Source organism: Halichoerus grypus, chromosome 11 (assembly GCF_964656455.1).
Source record: "Halichoerus grypus chromosome 11, mHalGry1.hap1.1, whole genome shotgun sequence".
NCBI classification, from domain to species: domain Eukaryota; kingdom Metazoa; phylum Chordata; class Mammalia; order Carnivora; family Phocidae; genus Halichoerus; species Halichoerus grypus.
In genome coordinates, this window is record NC_135722.1 from 27407713 (window position 1) to 27424562 (window position 16850).

Consider the following 16850-nt stretch of genomic DNA (forward strand, 5'->3'; position numbering starts at 1 on the left):
GGAAAACCTGCTGATTTCTATATTTAATACTTTCCTATATATAATATTCAAAGTGTAAAGTCTGTTTCAGGTTGATCTTTATTTATATTGTACCATCAAAAAAAAAAAATCACATTCTCTTTAAAAAATTCCAACAAGCAGCAAACTTACATCATGTGTTTTTAGAATTAAGTAGCGGTTTAAAAAAAAATACAACTCAAAACTTAAGAAATTGGCGGTTAATAAATGGCAAATTAACAGATATTAAAGTCTGTTGATATTTTTAAGGTTACTTTGCAGCTAAGATTCTATTTTGTTTAATTCTTTAAAAGTAATCATACATATAATACACGGGCCTAAGTAATCATAGCCAAACAGACTCGAAAATGACTGTACAACTATAGGAAGCACATAAATTTGTCCATTGAAACGCAAAGCATTACACCAAAATTATCTCTGATTTAAACAGAGAAAGTGAAAAGATTCTTACTGCAAAGTTATTTATTTTAACCAGTTTTTTTAAAAAAATTCTAAAGGCTATTTAAAAAAAATCAAACCTACATTTAAAAAAAACTCACTATAATTTAATTTCAAATTCTTTGAAAAGAAACGTAGATCTCCTTAAGGTGATAAAAAGTTCACTGGCCTGCTTTTGAAGGCTTTTAAAAAAATCATTTAAGTAAACTTTGTTGTGAGCACAGAGGAGGTAGGCAGAAGTGATCTTTCTATTATGTTGCCTCAATCTCGCTAACTTTCATGTAATTTGGTTTGTGTACAGGGTGTGGTGTTTTCCCTTTGTAGTCCTGTCATCTGTGTGTCTGAGTTAGGTGTTAGAGGTTGTGCTGAGTATCTCGTGAGCTGTACTAGTTTCGATCTTTGCTTACCACAGTCACTGCAGACCACTTCTGTTTAGCTTTTTAAGGCCTCCTCCATTAACTAGGAGGATGGCCTGTTCCAGAATCAAGCTAACGTATAGCTGTCTGGATTATACTCTGAGGTTCTCTGACCCGTTTGGAGTTGCCACTTACTTCAATCTTAAACTTCATTTCTGTGCTTGACAGCCATGCCATTGTTTTGCTTATTTCCCGATTGGAAGGCTGGCAGTCTCCTTCGAGACTGATGCCAACTGAGCTCTGTGTATCAGCCAGTAGGAGTCACTTGGAGCAGATGGTCATCATCCTTCCCCACAGCCCAAATCCCTGGTCTGGGTGGCAAAGTCCCAAGACCACACCTACATACATGCCAACTGTCCTTATTTACTAAGATACTTCTTCTTATTCGTTTAGCTTAATAAATCATTTCCCCTAATATCTTTCTAAATGACTCATGCACTGATTTCAATTTTCTTTGATATATTTTCCTTTTAGTATCTCTCCCCTCTATCCCTATCCTTTATTTGCCATGTTATTAGAATGTATATTTTTAAATCCAAAGTTCTTCTTGGTTTCATAAGTATTTATCTTTAACTACAGAGATTTTATATAGTTACTGGTATATATATGTTAAAATTCTATTCTAGCGAGAAAGTCTATAAATCATTACTTCTATACCATTTCCATTCTTCCAATTTAAAATACGAAAGCTGAATTTTGGGTATTTTATAAAAAAAATAAATGAATGAACAACTGTTTTTATAACTCTGAGGAGCTTCTTAAGAGACTGTGAGTTGATAAAATTTCCAAAAAAGTTGATATCTAACCTAATTATAGCGTAGAACATAGAGCTTAATTCCTAAGAGGGCTGAATGTTCATAAAATGCTTTAAAAAAAAGTAAGCCACATAGTTTCCCATTCTTGGGGATGTACAATTAGTAGGAACATCCTAAGCTAAGCTGTTTGAAAACAGCAGTGAATTATTAAATCATGTATGTCAGTTTCAGACTAAAAAAAACCACATCTTATCCTATCATTCAGAAACACACAACATACTGTTAAAAAGTTGGCTGACGATAATGTAATCAAGTTAAAAAAAAGGTCATAATGAATTGCAGTTAATTTTCTTTTCTGGAATATCTAAGGAAATCTCTTAAGTACAGGGATTTACAGGTAGCTTTATTCCTGAAAAATTATATCTAAAATAAGTTGTTATGAAATGAGATATACCACTGGACTTATACTTAAATGGATTCTATTATGGATGTTGTATAAAGTGAAAAGACCTTTTGAAATACAAATATCCTCTCCTAATGTTTTTATAAATCCACACTTAAAAAAATACCTAGCATTCTTTTCTTTTTTTAAGATTTTATTTATTTATTTGAGAGAGAGAATGAGAGAGAGAGAGAGCATGAGAGGGGGGAGGGTCAGAGGGAGAAGCAGACTCCCCGCTGAGCAGGGAGCCCGATGCGGGACCCAGTCCTGGGACTCCAGGATCATGACCTGAGCCGAAGGCAGTTGCTTAACCAACTGAGCCACCCAGTCGCCCAATATGTAGCATTCTTGAACTCATGTATTCTTGTGCTTAAGGACAAGGACTTGCCCGAGCATGAAAGATAAAACGAGGGTGGGAAGACATAATCCAATCTATTAGTTGCAGCTTACAGTAATTTTCTTTCAAGGAACAGAGGCATACTGAAAAGATCATGAAACTCACAGGAAAGACGAATAGGCTCCTTTGGGTCTAGTATATCAATGTTACATTTAACGTGCTGACATGTATATTTTCAAAGTTGTGCCATTTGGAAACTGCAGGCCAAAGATACTGCTCAGCGAAAACTTTGTTCTTCTAGTGTCCAGGTATGTAGCCAGGGAAGGTTTTTATTTCCCCAGAATTGAAGAAGCTGGTATGTAATCTGTTCAGAGTTAGGGGACATATTGTCCATCCTAAAAAAGGTGGACATAAGGGCCTATATCATTTAATTATGGCAGTCAGGCTTATCAATTTCTAATGACTTAATACCAGCATTAAGGCTGATGAATACAAGCTACTCAAGTTGGTTATTTAAAAAGGTATGACATATTACTGGAAAAACAATGTTACTGGTGCATGAAAATAAGTGTTAATAAAAACAAAGCAATAGGCTGTTTTTGTTTTGTCCATAACAGAGGTTTACGAGAAGACCCGTTTCACACAGTACTAGAATTATTTATTTGGGTAGCTTGTGGTAAGGAAGGTGAATTCTTATTTCAGACATCTTTTATGATAAAACTTTTAAAAATGAAATAATAGTTTGAATATCCAAGAATGATACATTTTCTTACCCTCAGAATGTATTGTTAATGTTAACAGGACTGCTCCAGTCACTCAGGATAGTATCAAATATTTTGAAGCCCAGGATTCTTGTCAAATTATGCATTAAATATTCACAGGATCTCAGAACAAAGGGAAACACTAAAAACTTAATAAATTCTCTAATTTTGCTTTTCTGCTATAGGAAGATGTGAATGGAGAATGTGAATTTCTTGATTTGTAAATTAGTTACCTGGGAGAAGGATTAATGCTTTATGTGAGCATACTACGCAAAACTTCTTTTTGCTATTTGTTTTATAGGCACCAGAATATAAGATTAGTTTCTCAACATGTATAGTCATTTAAATAAAATCATATTAAGCAATTTTGTTACTTTTCCCTGAACAGAATGACGGATGAGAATAAATCACAAGATGGTATCTAATAATAAGGAGACAAGATATGTTACATAATATGATATGGGCTTGTTATTTAAGATCTTTAAATGTTATTTTTTTTATTAAAAAGTTCCACCCTACTTGTCAACATATCATTAACAACAGAATGGAAATCAAAGCTTATCATCTCATCTAAAATGTTCTAGTATGAGGTGAGATCTTGCACAATCTTGTGACACATACTACCTGATAAAACTTGTGCTGGATTAAAAAAAAAAATGCAAAAGCGAGGAACTTTCTAGGTTGACAACTTCCATGGTCCTCTTGTCTAGTCTAGTTGAAGCATACCATGCAATTACTATCCCCAAAAGCTTGGACTTACAATCTTAAGTCCCTACAAGTCTATCTATTTGATTTCAACAACTATTAGCTATTAACCTTTTAACTATATTACTATACAACTTAAACAGACCCTATTGCTGGAATGATAAAGAATAAACATGAGTGAGATACACAAATTATATTAGAGGCTGGGATGTTATATATAATAAATCCTGGAGTAATCTAGCAATGGGTAGACTCAACAATGGTACGGAGTTGTTAATATTCTCTGAGATTAGAAGGTGAAAACTGAGTTGGAGTAACTTTAAGCTGTATTGGAAGGCTTTCAAAATCACAGCGTAAATTAACACTATTAACCATGGCGTGACTTGGAACTAAACATAAAATTTACCAATGGCATTAAGCACAAAATTGTCTAATAGTGTCCTGAACTTGTGTAGAAAATTATTGACTAGGAAGGGAAATCAATCAGATAACTCTAGACCAGAAACTCAGGGCAACAAGTCAAATAGACTTTGATTTCTTACGTAAAACCAAATAAACGACAGACACTTTCCTAGTATGTAGTCTGTAATAAGAAATTCTGTTACATTTCTGTTTTAAAGTGATATATCCAGCAAGTGTTTTTATAGAAAGACAATAAACTGTTAACCTCCACTGCTACGAGCCATTTTTTACTTAGATGTTTCCTTCTCTTAGACCAAAGTCTGAGCAAACAGTTAGGCCTGGCATCTTGTGTAATGAGTCCTATCAAGCCCAGGATTCTTTTAATCGCATTCAAGTGGCATTTGGAAGTACTTCACCTCTGACAAAGTTTAGTGTGCATGTGTGCACATGCATGAGTGTTTTCAACTTCAGAAAATGAGCATTGAAGAGGGATACTGAATAACCCCAAGAGCTTATTAACCAGTACTCCTTGTCATCTCCTTAAAGAAACATGGAAAGCTAAAGAGCTTCTGTAAGGATGAGTGGAAATAAAGATGTGTAGCATATTGTGTGTAAGAGGAGCAGTATGCTTACTTGTCAGCTCCCAAACGACAGACTGCTGCCCTGTATTACTGTTACCAAAGACACTGTGCTTGGCATGGTGGGGGTGAAAAAAAAATCTGTAACCTGATTTGGAAAGAATTCAGTAAGGTAAAAATGAAACCGGGACCCTCCCCTCTTTCCCTAGCCTTAGGCTTCCCCTATTTCCCCTTAGAAATTTGTTTTTACTGCATCCTAAAGTACACTCCAAACTCAGAAGCTAATTTATTTAACCTCCAAGGCTTTCCACACTCTGGGAATAGCAAATAAATACCAATTAAACTTCTCAGTACATTATAAAGAGGAAACACATCAAGTAAGTAGAAGGTATATTTTGATTTCTTTGCATTCCTTAAGATGGTACAGGCTGGTTTAAAACATAGTTTTGGGTGCTATTTCTAGGGATCACTAGATTATGAGATTCTCTGAAGGTTAGAGAGAGATAAGCATTCCACAATCTCAGTCTGGCTCAATACCATCTTTATCAGTAATAGTTTATGTCGAAGTGGACAGCTTTTTAATATTAATGTTTCATCTGTCAAAGGACAAGCAGAGAACCAGGTGAAATAAATCAATTATATACATGTGCAAGAGCTTGAAGTCCTAGAAATACAGGAGGAGAAAAGTTAGGGAAGAGCTTATTTGCTAAATATTTTCCTAATTTAAAAACCTCTCTTTCTTCTTCCCATTTTTCCTTTTCTCCCTTCCTTTCTCAATCAACATTTACTGAGCACCTGCTGCACACCAGGCAACAAGCTAGTGGAAGATACTAGGAGTCTTTGTCTTCAAGCAGGTGCTGTGAAGGAGTTTATGTACAAGGTGCTGAGGTCACTGAGAGACGGTGGTGGAGGAGGAAAGGCTCTGCAGAGCAGGTACTGCTCCAGTTGAATTTCAAGGGCAAGTTAGTGTTACACTGGCAGTTAGAGACATAGGAGAAGAAAACAAACAGCAAATGTAAAAATCAAAGAAGAGTGTAACGAGCAGCCTGGGTTGTTCGGTACGACTGGAGTTTATGGTTTGTGCAAGGAAATAGTCTAAGATAAGGATGGAGAAGTAGGCAGCGGCCAGCACATGTGAAACTTTCATTCTGACGCCAGTGGTGAGTCAATGAGGGATTTTAATCAGGGGATGGGACATGATCAGATTTATCCCCTGAAAATATTACTCTGGCTATAATGATATCACTCTGGTGTGGCGTGGGCAAGGGAGGTGGGGAAGGAGGGAAGAGCAAAACTGGAAGCTGGGAGACCAATTAGGAGGCTACTGCAGTAATCCAGGCAAATACTGAGGAGGTCCCATCCCTCAAACAGGCAAAGCTGGACATTTTCTTACTTCCATGGTTCTTCCATATAAGTTTCTCATACCATCCAATATTTACTTCCTAAAAATAAAATCTTACCCTGGGTCTACAGGGAAATTCATACCTGATCTACCAAAAAGTTGCTGTGGTATTGCTGACATCATTTTTCAACTAGTCTCTCTCCATGAGGAACCAGAGTGAAGACTGAAGAGTTGGATGTGGAGCATGAGGAAAAGGGAGGTATTAAGAATAGATGGACAGGTGGCTGGATGGACATATCAATGCAGATAATTCTGTGCAGAGATTATCTCAGGTAACAGGTTCACTGATGTTCTCTTTCTATCTACGATCCTACTTGCATTTAGTTGTTATTTCTCCTTAATCTCCTCTAGTTTGTAACAATTCCTCAGTTTTTCATTGCATTTTATGTATGACCTTTATACTTCTAAAGAATATGGATCAGTTATTTTGCAGAATGTCTTCTAATATGGGTTTGTCTGAAGTTTGCTCTCACACATTTTTTTCTTAAAGATTTTATTTTTAAGTAATCTCTACACCCAATGTGGGGCTCAAACTCACAACCCCAAGATCAAGAGTTGCATGCTCCATCGAATGGGCCAGCCAGGAGCCCCTTCTCTCACACACTTTTGGCAAGACTACCATCGAAATGATGTTGTGTTGTATACTTCTCAAGGCATCATACCAAGAGGTTCAGGATGCTGGTATGTCCTATGTCTGGTGTTGTTGACTTAGGCCATTTGGTTGATGTAAGTCTGGTTTCTCCAAAGCAAAGTTATTACCTTTTCCTTTGCAAATGATATGTATCTTGGTCAAGGGATTTGAACTACGCAAATCCTGTTTTTCCTCAAGTTTTTGGCTATTGATTTTTACAAACATTAAGGGATCTTGTCTGCCACATTTATTATTGTAGTGTTGAACCTAATGGTGATTCTCTAGTTCCCTTTTTCCTTCTTCACTTATTAATTTATTAGATTATTTATATTAGCATGGATTCATGGATATTTATTTTCTTCTATGGATTACAAATCAATACTATCATTATTTATTTTGTTGCTCAAATTGTTTTGAGCCATAGAGTAGCATAATCTGATTGACTTTGTGATAGGAGATTCCTCTGAGTGATGTACAGCAAACAAAGTGTGAGCAGGCAGTTCAGGAAGCTGCTGCAGTCGCTCTTGTAAGCCATTCATGGTGGCAACATATAACGGGGTAAGGGTCAACACTGTCGCTGTAGAGGTGGTGAGAATGTGGCTAGAGTTGATGTATGTGTGTATTTATATGGAAATATTTCAAGCTTATACAACTCAAAACCACAATGAGGTATCACCTTATACCTGTCAGAACTGCTAAAATAAAAAAGATAAGAAGTAGTAAGTGTTGGTGAGGATGCGGAGAAAAAGGAACCCTCGCGCACTGTTGGTGGGAATGTAAACTGGTGCAGCCACTGTGGAAAACAGCATGGAGGTTCCTCAAAAAAAAGAAATACCATATGATCCAATAATTCCACTGCTGGGCTTTACTCCCCCCAAAAAACGAAAACATTAATTTGAAAAGATCTAGGCACCCCTATGTTTATTGTAGTATGATTTAAAATAACCAAAATACAGAAGCAACCTAAGTGTCCACTGACTGATGAATGGGTAAGGAAGATGTGGTATATGTACACACACACACACACAGACACACACACAGGAATATTATGCAGCCACAAAAATGGATGAGATCATGCCATTTGTGAAAACATGGATGACAAGTTATTACGGTAAAGGTATAATGCTAAGTGAAATAAGTCAGACTGAGAAAGACAAATACCATATGATTTCACTCATATGTGGAAACTAAAAGACAAAACAAATGAATAAACAAACAAGCAAACAAGAAGTAGAATCAGACCTGTAAATACAAAGAACAAACTGATGGTTGCCAGAGGGAAGGAGGATGGGGAGGCAGGCAAAATGGGTGACGGGGAGTGAGAGGTCCAGGCTTCCAGTTATGGAATGAATAAGTCATGGGAATAAATGGCATAGCAAAGGGAACATAGTCAATGGTATTGTGATAGCTTATATGGTGACAGATGGTAGCTACGCTTGTGAGCACAGCATAATGCAGAGAGATGTTGAATCACTGTGTTGTATGCCTAAAACTAATGTAACATTGTGTGTCAAACATACTCCTAAAAACCCAAAGTGCATACATCAACTGTGGAGCCAGAAAGAAAATCTTATGTGTTTAATAGTTTTCTAGGAATGTTTGGAAATAATTTGAACTTTGTTAGTACTTATTTAAGATTTTATTTATTTAGATAGAGAGGGTGAGAGAGAGCAATTCACGAGCAGGGGGCAGAGGGAGAGGAAGAAGCAGACTCCTCATTGAGCAGGGAACCCAATGCAGGGCTTGATCCCAGGACCCCAGGATCATGACCTGAGCTGAAAGCAGATGCTTAACTGAGTCACCCAAGCGCCATAGAACTCTGTTAATATCTAATATGTGAATTAATAGTACTATATACATGAAGTTGTTAAAATATATAATTTTTAAGGTGAAAAAAGAGAAATATTTCAAGCATGTAGAAAACCCAGAAAATATCATTAAACAAAACACCCATGTACTTATCACTAAATGTTATTACATTCTAACATTCAGCCACTTTTGTTTCAGGATAAAACAACAGTGAAGATCCTTGTGTATCCCTCAGCAATCCATACCTCTCCAGAGGCAAGCATTAAAACAAATTTGACATTTATTTTTCTCATGGACAGTTGTAATTACAGCTATATTTTATATAATAAATAATAAAAAATAAAAAATAAAAAATAAACACATAAAATATACATTTTTATGTGTTTAAAATTTTATATAAATGGTATACTACATGTATCATTTTGCATCTGGTTTTATTTCACAGGCATTTATGATGTGGAGATTACCATTTTGATACATGCAGCTGTAGCTCATTTATTTTAAACTGTTCTGTGTTCCATTGTGTGAATATATAAAAATAATTTATCCATTCTCCTGTTGATAGACATTCATGTTGTTTTCAATTTTTCTGTCCTCTAAGAAGTGTTGTATTCAACATTCTTTTCTTCTATGCATAGGCTGAATTTTTTTTTTTTTTGATTGTGTATCTAAAAGAGGAATTTCTGGGTCAAAAAATATGGACAGTATCAATACGACAAGGTATTGCAAACTCGTTATCAGAAGCAGTTGTACCAATTTATAATCCCATCAGCAGTATGTGGCCAGACTTCAAGAAATCTGTTAATTCAATGGGTGTGACGTGATAGTTGTATTTTAATTTTTATTCTTCCTGGCTACCAGTGACATTGAACATTTTTTCATGTTTTCTTTTCTATGAATTACATATGCCTGTTTTCCCACTGAATTGTTCTTTTATGACATACTTATTCCTGATGTTAACACTTCGTTGGTGATGCACATTGCAGAGTCTTCATTTCTTACTTAGTGTGTGGTGTCTTTTATCAACTAGGGGTTTTAAAATGTAATATGGTCAAATACTATTGTACTTTTTTTCCTTCCACAAGTTTTAAAGTTTGTCTTTTCATATAAAATCTTTTAAAGTAACTGGGAATTATTTTTTTGTATACAGACTAAACATTTTTTATAAAATTATCTCAGCACCAATGGTTGAATATTTAGTCCTTCCTTACCTATTTATCTGTAATGCCATATCTGACATTTTTCATTTTTCTAATAAGAGGGGGTCTCTTTTTCTAGGCTCTTCATTGTCCTTTACTGGCTTATCTGTCTATCCCTGTGACACCCTAACACTTTAACTTTTTATGCCCTTAGAGAAGATCTGATATTTGGTAGGACAAGTCACCATCCATGCTCTTCTCCTTTAAAACTGTCTTAGATTATTTTTTTATTTTAAAGATTTATTTATTTTAGAGAGAGAGAGAGACAGTGTGCATGTGAGCAGGGGAAAAGGCAGAGGCAGAGGGAGAAAAGCAGACTCCCCGCTGAATGTGGGGGCCCAACATGAGGCTCGATCCAGGACCCTGAGATCATGACCTGAGCTGAAATCAAGAGTCGGACACTCAACCGACTGAGCTACCCAGGTGCCCCAAAACTGTCTTAGTTATTCTTGACTCTTTGTTTTTCCATTTGAAGTTAAGGGTGAGCTTGTCAAATGCTAAAGAAACCTCAATCAGTTTGGCTATTATTGCATTAAATTGCACATTATGATACTGAATCTTTTCACCTATGAACATCCCATCTAAAAGGTCTTAAAGGGCCTTCAATAAAGTTTGAAGCTCTTTTCCATAAAGGTCTCACGCATGTTTTGTTAGTGTCAATCTCAGGGGCCTTACAGTTTCTACCGTTGTAAGAGTGTAAGCACGCTGCAGCCTACCAACTGTGTGATCCCATGATCCTGGGGTCCTGGTTACTGAGCCTCTCAGAGCCTCAGCTTTCTCATAAGGAAACTGGGGATAGTAATGGTACCTACTAAAGGGGTTTTGGTGTGAGGATTAAAGTGTGAAAGCATTTAGTTCCGTGCCTGGCACAAATAAGCTCTTAGATTTTTTATTTTCCATCCAACAAATACTCACTGAGTCCTGTGATGTGTCGGGCATCTCTTCCAGTACTAAGGATACAGCAGCGAACAAAACAAAGTTCTTCTCCCTTCATATAAGTAATTCATGTGAACTTTTAGGTTTGGCACTTAATAAATAGTAGTAGAGGGGCACCTGGCTGGCTCAGTCGGTAGAACACGCAACTCTTGATCTCAGGGTGGTGAGTTCAAGCCCCACATTGGGTGTGGAGCCTACTTAAAATAAATACATAAATACAAATGAATAAATAAGTAAGTAAATAAATAAATAATTAACAGCAGCTACTACAGGGTGGTATCTGACACCTAACAGAAAGAGGGGAGCAAGCCACAGTGTCCCAGACAGAGGAACAGGACTGCTAAAGCCCCAAGGTGGCAGATGCTTCGTGTGGGCCCAGGAACAGTAAGGAGGCCGCTTGTCTGAAGTGAAGAGAGCAAGGAGCAGGGTTGAGGAGGACAGACACAGGGTGGAGGGCAAGATCACAGAGGCTACTACAAGGACTTTTACACTGAGTGACTCAGAAAGCTATTGTTGTTTTTTTAAATGAGCATACTAACATGAGCTGATGAATAGTCATTACTACTACTACTACTATTTTCTAATGAGGTATACCTGGTATATAAGAAAGCTACTAAATATAGTATATTCATTTAATAGTGATAATAATAGCTAGTAAATACATAATGTGCATAAAGTACCAGGTATTTTACACAGATTAAGTCATTTAATCTTTTCAACAACCCTTTTATAGATGTCAACTGCAGTATAGATACGCTAAGGAACGACCCAAGGCTTTAGGGACTGTAAGTCCCAAGGCTGAGATCTTGCATCTGGCAACACTGTTGCATTCTCTAATAGTTTGTGGATCCTCTTGCAGATGAGCAGTCACATTATCTGACAATAAGGACAGTTTGGCCTTGTCCTTTCCAGTTCTAATAACATTTATTTTCTTTTCCAATTTTTTTTGGGGGGGATGTTATTAAAACGGTTAGCATCTCCAGTAACAATGCTAAATGGACTTGGAGAGAGTAGTCTTACTCCTTATTTTAGTAGGGACCATTTCCAAATGTTTAACATTAAGAAAAATATTTCCTCTTTGTTCCTGAGAGTCACCATTTATCAGGATAGGAACTTCTTTTCTATGCTTGGTTTCCTAAAAAAATTACCAATAATGAGTGCTGAATTTTATCAAACACTTTTCTGCATTGTGGTATTAAACCATTCTTGTTTTTATGAGAGAGAAACCATACTTAGTAATGGGGTGTGTGTATATGTGTGTGTGTGTGTGTGTGTGTGTGTGTGTGTGTCTGTCTGTCTGTGGGTGTGGAAGGGAGGGAGAGAGGGAGGGAGGGGGGAGAGCTGGGAGGGGAAGAGAAAGAGAGAGAGAGACACGGGGAGAGAATAAACTGCCAAATTCCATCTGACTGTGTTTCATTTAGGATTTTTGTACCTATGATCATAAGTGAAACTAATCTATAGTTTTCCTGTATCATCCCTGTCTAGTTTTGGTAAGACGAGCTCAATAGTTTTCCCTTTGTCTCTTCATAGCTTTTACGAGAGGGATTACTTGAAATTGTGACAAACTGTATGTTGTACCTTTTTTGTGGAAAGACTTTCTGTTGGATCCGGGATATTGTAGAGTTGATGGGTCTTGTTAAAGGACTGGAGGCGAGGTGTGAATGAGAGCGGGGGATGACTCCAAGCTCAGTGGTTTAGGTGGCAGGGTTCATGCTAAGCACAGGGATATGGAACATTAGAAGGGCTGGAGATGGGTGAAAAGGTAATTAATTCTGTTTTTGACATGTTTGATTTCCAGTTCCTTTAGGCCATCAAATGGAGCTATTCAAGAGGTCGCTGGGGTTGTGCTGGAGACAGAGCTTCGGGTCTGTGGTTCACGGATTCATTTCATTTTGTTCATTCAAAGAAGATTTCTTAAGTGTCTATTCAATGTCCAACTCTGGGTATGCAGTCTTTCTCCTTTTCCTCCCAGTTTAGCTTGAGAGGGACCATGACATTTGTTATTAATAGCAGCTACTTTTCCTGTGCTTCTACTCCCTAACACTAGGGTTTTGGTTCCTTTTTCTTCTCCCAGATTTTCCAAAATGTAGACCCAGGAGAGGGCACATGATTGATGGGGGTTGGAAAAAAGACTGTATGTAGGGTTTGAAATTAATTTTTAAGTTGGAAGAGGGCTGGATATAAAGCAAGAACTTAATTAATGCTTGAAATAAATTAAGCCCTTAAAAGAGCTTTGGGCTTTGTTCTTGGCTATAGTTAGAGCCAGCTTTACAAATAGGTGCCAAAGCCAATTTCCACTAGTAGACTTGTTAGAAAGTCATCATTTAAGATGCACATATTACCCTGAGTTGAGGAGGGTTTAGGATGTGAATAGCACAAACCTCTATGAGACTTAATCTTCTCATACATAAAATAAAGGGTTATTAGGACTTGATTTCCTAAATTTCTTCAGCCTTTAAAATTTTATATAGTTTATATAGAAATAGATATAAATAGATGTATATACAGAGATACTGGTAATTAAACACTGGAGGATGAAGAATTCTCTTCTGTGGAGGTCTTTAGAAAAGGTATATTCATTTTGCATATTTCAGTTAAATGTATGTCTGCCTAAAGGCTAGACAAAGGAAAGGTGAATCATGAATACAAGGAACTAAATATGGTCACAGAACTGAACAGTCGGGGAAATCACAGGGAATGAAGACAAAAGCCTGGATTTCACTACAAAAGACATTTAAATGAGACGTGTAAGAAACATGCTATCAGGAAGACACTCTGGCAGGAGGGAGAAATCAGAAAGTATACACTGCTTACTCTCCGAGGACTCGCAGATGTTGGGCAGAAAGCAGAAAATATAAAAATAAAAATGAACAACAACAAAAAAAACCCCAACGCTTTTTTCTGGACAAAAACCCCTGTGAAAGTGAACTGAGCAACAGGACAAGGGCAACATGTCACATCCATCTGGGTCAGGTTGAACCTTCAGGCATGACAATCAAGGACTCTGAAAAAGCACTGACTGCATCCCAAGTAGCCTGAGGGACAGACCACTGTGACAGGGAAGGAGCAGATGCTTCTGAGGGAGGATGAGTTAACCATGTCCTAAGAAGAGAGCAGTTGCTTTCCTGGAGGTCTGAGTGCTCTGAAAAAAACCTCAAGCTTTTCTGGAGCCCAGGAAAGGCCTTACTGGTAACCACTGAGAGCCTCTGCTGTCCATACTGAGGCCGAGTTCTGTCACCAGCTCGTGCCCCCTTCTGGAAGCACCACTCTGCCCGCACCAAACCTGGAAGAACTACCCACCGAACAATCTGCTTTTAGAAAGTACACTTCATCAGTATTTAAAAGTCATAAAGGTTCATAGAAGCTGGCGGGGAATAAAGCAGCCTAAATGGCCCTGGCAATACTCAATAAAAGCATCTCTTTAGTTTTATCTTCTAGTTACAGGAATGACTATGTGGTTCAATTGATGTATTTATTTTTGAGCATTCTTCCTTCCTTTTCCTCTCACGTGCAGTTCCTTTTCTCTTTTTACCTACACTCCACAGAGACCGAGTTTAAGTACACCTAAGAGCCTCCGAGTTTTCATGAGGGACTATACATAGAAATTGAATAATGGATGTTTTAAAGATCATTTGTTAGAATTAAAAGTCACTGTCAGAGGAAACAATTTGGAGTAATAGCTGTGTGGATGGGTATGTATAAAGATGTAGGTCCAGGATGCTGGGGGAAGGCTCCTTAGAAAGCCAGTATCACTACACGGCCATGGACAACAACTGTATTTCTATCACATTCACACAGTCACTCTGTAACTCAACGGTGTCTAAGCCTTGTTGGGTATTTATTGGGAGGGACTTTATGTGTATCTTTCTTTCCTTACTCACTTTTACTATAGTTTTTGACACTTTCATAACCTCATACTTAAAATAATTGCATCTCTGACTCATTTCTCTGCCTCCACCAGTATGTTCTGTGTATTTCTATCATACTGACATATATTAAATGTTGCCTTTAGCATATTGCCAAGAACCTACAATGGTTCTCCATGTCTTCCATGGGTTTCAAGGAATTCCACAAATCGTCCCCATCTTACTTATTTTCCCCAGCACAAATTTTCCTCAGTCAAACCAGTTCCTACACTGTTTCCAAGTGTGCCGCTGGTATTCAAACCTCCTTGTTTTTTGACGCTTTTCTCTATCAGGAAGACCTTCCTCTTTCAGTGTTTTCCTAATACTACCACATTTCAAGGTTTGGCCAAGTCCTAGTACCTTCTTTATTCTAGACCTAATTGATTCTCCTTGTTGAGCTATAATCATAGATTACTCTATATAAGCTGACATTTCATTATGTATGACTGTTTCTTATCTACTGGCCTTTTCTGCCCTACTATGTCTCTAAGTTCACGTAAGGGTCACAGGGATAGTCTGATGTGTGGGGGAAAAAAAGACACCAGTAATATTCATAGGTCAGTATTCATTAAAGTAAATGTCAACCAGAAATCTGTGCTATAAGATCTTGGTTTACTTTGCTGTAGAGGACTTTATGTAGATGTATAAGAGGAAGAGACAGTAATACGAACTACTACGGTGAGGAAACACAACTGAAGAATCTGCTCATCCCAGGAAAAGAAAACAATTGGAGGATGTTCTAAAATTATCCTCAGCTTTTTATCTCTAAAAGGAATTGTAATCTACAACTGTAAAGTATTCTGTTTTGCATATTATAAGAAAAGCTCTTTTGAATATAGTCCAACTGTAACTTTAAGTAATATTTTTTATGCTTTAATTCACTTCATCTTGTAGAAAAGCTGTTATGCACTAAATATAAAGAAGGTTTTCATGACTTGGTACTAACTTATCTTTTGACTATGTGGCTCCTAGGTTGCTTGCAAAAATCATTAATCATTGTTAAATAAGTAAACCTCTGCTGCTTCTCACTCTGGGGCACACTATAAAGAGTTGCCTTTGAGACAAGCAGCCAAATTTAGAGCATCTATTTTTGTGACTTTTTATTTGGGGATCATATTTAAAACTACTGCAGCTTTTCTCTATCCATGGTAACTTACTACCAATGGCATGTCTCTTCTGACTGGTAGTCACATTATTTCCCAATGCACCTCAGTATCAGCAGTCTGAAGGATTGCCTAACTCTTTGGAGTGACCCCAGGTTACTTAAAGTGAATTTTATGGGGATGTTTGGGTGGCTTAGTCGGTTAAGCATTTGCCTTCGTCTGCCTGGGATCGAGCCCCCACCTTGGCTCCCTGCTCAGCAGGGAGCCTGCTTCTCTTTCTCCCTCTGCCCCTCTCCACACTTGTTCTTTCTCTCTCTCTCTCAAGTAAGTAAATAAAATTTTTTTAAAAAAGTGAATTTTATGTAGGACATATAACTTATATGTTACGATCATCTTGAGTATATCCTATATATTATGTAAAATCCCACCTAGTCCTTTTCCCTTGATTTGATAACAGAGAGAAATGAACCTTATTTATATAACTTCAACCTCTTCTAATCTACCTTCTCTCCACACTGTCCACCTCCAATGCTTGCTTCTATTCTCCATCTTCCTCTACCACAGGGATCATTATTTAAAGTCTACTTTACGTGAGGCTCTCAGACCATCCTTTTAACATAGCCTCCACCATCTTGTAAATACTTACTCTCTTACGCATACTAACTTTTGGTTTTTAACTATATTAAAACACAAGCACTATCTGCTCTGTGTTCGAGTTACTACTTATGCTCTCTCTCTGCATGTTTTCCCCAATTGCCTGAAAGCAATTTTAAAGGAAAAGGTTATATTATATCTACCTTTCTCTGTGTTTATCTTTCCAACCATGGCTGGCACAGCATTTCATATATATACAAGCATATATATATGCTCAATGAATGTCAGTCCAGTTAAAATGAATAGTGTATATATATATATATATATTTAAAAGTCTAAAAAAAGAAAATCTGTAATGTGCTTCTCCAATTCACTACAAGTCCAAATTTTTATTTACTGATTTATTTATTGATTTAAAA

The 16850-nt window shown here is 37.1% G+C and overlaps 1 protein-coding gene and 1 long non-coding RNA gene across 3 annotated transcripts in view; one reads left to right on the top strand and one right to left on the bottom strand.

Annotated features, from left to right (window-relative positions):
• Positions 1–15473, top strand: part of LOC118543985 (uncharacterized) — a 20500-nt gene extending 5027 nt beyond the window's left edge. The window contains exons 2-3 of the long non-coding RNA XR_004921356.2: positions 12628–12772; positions 13424–15473. This is a non-coding gene — a long non-coding RNA (uncharacterized LOC118543985). The remainder of the gene's footprint in view (positions 1–12627; positions 12773–13423) is intronic.
• ELP4 (elongator acetyltransferase complex subunit 4) overlaps positions 1–16850 on the bottom strand; it is a 251816-nt gene that overhangs the window by 29245 nt on the left and 205721 nt on the right. The gene's annotated exons all lie outside the window — the stretch shown is intronic.